Raw genomic sequence first — 2,500 nt, 5'->3', positions numbered from 1 at the left:
TCACACAGAGAGAGAGGGACGTAAATGATCACACAGAGAGAGAGGGACGTAAATGATCACACAGAGAGAGAGAGGGACGTAAATGATCACACAGAGAGAGGGACGTAAATGATCACAGAGAGAGAGGGACGTAAATGATCACACAGAGAGAGAGAGGGACGTAAATGATCACACAGAGAGAGAGAGAGGGACGTAAATGATCACACAGAGAGAGAGGGACGTAAATGATCACACAGAGAGAGAGAGAGAGACGTAAATGATCACACAGAGAGAGAGGGACGTAAATGATCACACAGAGAGAGAGGGACGTAAATGATCACACAGAGAGGGACTTAAATGATCACAGAGAGAGAGAGGGACGTAAATGATCACACAGAGAGAGAGGTACTTAAATGATCACAGAGAGAGAGAGGGACTTAAATGATCACACAGAGAGAGAGGGACGTAAATGATCACACAGAGAGAGAGGGACGTAAATGATCACACAGAGAGAGAGGGACTTAAATGATCACACAGAGAGAGAGGGACGTAAATGATCACACAGAGAGAGAGAGGGACTTAAATGATCACAGAGAGAGAGAGAGAGGGACGTAAATGATCAGAGAGAGAGAGGGACGTAAATGATCACAGAGAGAGAGAGAGGGACGTAAATGATCACAGAGAGAGAGAGAGAGGGACGTAAATGATCAGAGAGAGAGAGAGGGACGTAAATGATCACAGAGAGAGAGAGAGGGACGTAAATGATCAGAGAGAGAGAGAGAGAGGGACGTAAATGATCACAGAGAGAGAGAGAGAGGGACGTAAATGATCAGAGAGAGAGAGAGGGACGTAAATGATCACAGAGAGAGAGAGAGGGACGTAAATGATCAGAGAGAGAGAGAGAGAGGGACGTAAATGATCAGAGAGAGAGAGAGGGACGTAAATGATCACACAGAGAGAGAGAGAGGGACGTAAATGATCACACAGAGAGAGAGGGACGTAAATGATCACACAGAGAGAGAGGGACGTAAATGATCACACAGAGAGAGAGGGACGTAAATGATCACACAGAGAGAGAGGGACGTAAATGATCACAGAGAGAGAGAGAGGGACGTAAATGATCACACAGAGAGAGAGGGACGTAAATGATCACAGAGAGAGAGAGAGGGACGTAAATGATCAGAGAGAGAGAGGGACGTAAATGATCAGAGAGAGAGAGGGACGTAAATGATCACACAGAGAGAGAGGGACGTAAATGATCACACAGAGAGAGAGGGACGTAAATGATCACACAGAGAGAGAGAGGGACGTAAATGATCACACAGAGAGAGAGAGGGACGTAAATGATCACAGAGAGAGAGGGACGTAAATGATCACACAGAGAGAGAGAGGGACGTAAATGATCACACAGAGAGAGAGAGAGGGACGTAAATGATCACACAGAGAGAGAGGGACGTAAATGATCACACAGAGAGAGAGAGAGAGACGTAAATGATCACACAGAGAGAGAGGGACGTAAATGATCACACAGAGAGAGAGGGACGTAAATGATCACACAGAGAGGGACTTAAATGATCACAGAGAGAGAGAGGGACGTAAATGATCACACAGAGAGAGAGGTACTTAAATGATCACAGAGAGAGAGAGGGACTTAAATGATCACACAGAGAGAGAGGGACGTAAATGATCACACAGAGAGAGAGGGACTTAAATGATCACACAGAGAGAGGGACGTAAATGATCACACAGAGAGAGAGAGAGAGAGGGACGTAAATGATCACACAGAGAGAGAGAGAGAGAGGGACGTAAATGATCAGACAGAGAGAGAGGGACGTAAATGATCACACAGAGAGAGGGGGACGTAAATGATCACACAGAGAGAGAGGGACTTAAATGATCACACAGAGAGAGAGGGACGTAAATGATCAGAGAGAGAGAGGGACGTAAATGATCACACAGAGAGAGAGGGACTTAAATGATCACACAGAGAGAGAGGGACGTAAATGATCACACAGAGAGAGAGGGACTTAAATGATCACAGAGAGAGAGAGGGACTTAAATGATCACACAGAGAGAGAGGGACGTAAATGATCACACAGAGAGAGAGAGAGGGACGTAAATGATCACACAGAGAGAGAGAGGGACGTAAATGATCACACAGAGAGAGAGAGAGGGACTTAAATGATCACACAGAGAGAGAGGGACGTAAATGATCACACAGAGAGAGAGGGACGTAAATGATCACACAGAGAGAGAGGGGGACGTAAATGATCACACAGAGAGAGAGAGGGACGTAAATGATCACACAGAGAGAGAGAGAGGGACGTAAATGATCACAGAGAGAGAGAGAGAGAGGGACGTAAATGATCACACAGAGAGAGGGGGACGTAAATGATCACACAGAGAGAGAATGACGTAAATGATCACACAGAGAGAGAGAGGGACGTAAATGATCACACAGAGAGAGAGAGGGACGTAAATGATCACACAGAGAGAGAGAGGGACGTAAATGATCACACAG

The 2,500-nt window shown here is 45.9% G+C and overlaps 1 protein-coding gene across 3 annotated transcripts in view; it reads right to left on the bottom strand.

Annotated features, from left to right (window-relative positions):
- The window catches only part of LOC129845796 (arginine-glutamic acid dipeptide repeats protein-like), a 94,349-nt gene that overhangs the window by 59,894 nt on the left and 31,955 nt on the right, over positions 1 to 2,500 (bottom strand). The gene's annotated exons all lie outside the window — the stretch shown is intronic.

This window comes from Salvelinus fontinalis, unplaced genomic scaffold (assembly GCF_029448725.1).
Source record: "Salvelinus fontinalis isolate EN_2023a unplaced genomic scaffold, ASM2944872v1 scaffold_0369, whole genome shotgun sequence".
Classification (NCBI taxonomy): domain Eukaryota; kingdom Metazoa; phylum Chordata; class Actinopteri; order Salmoniformes; family Salmonidae; genus Salvelinus; species Salvelinus fontinalis.
This window is presented reverse-complemented; position numbering and strand designations above follow the sequence as displayed.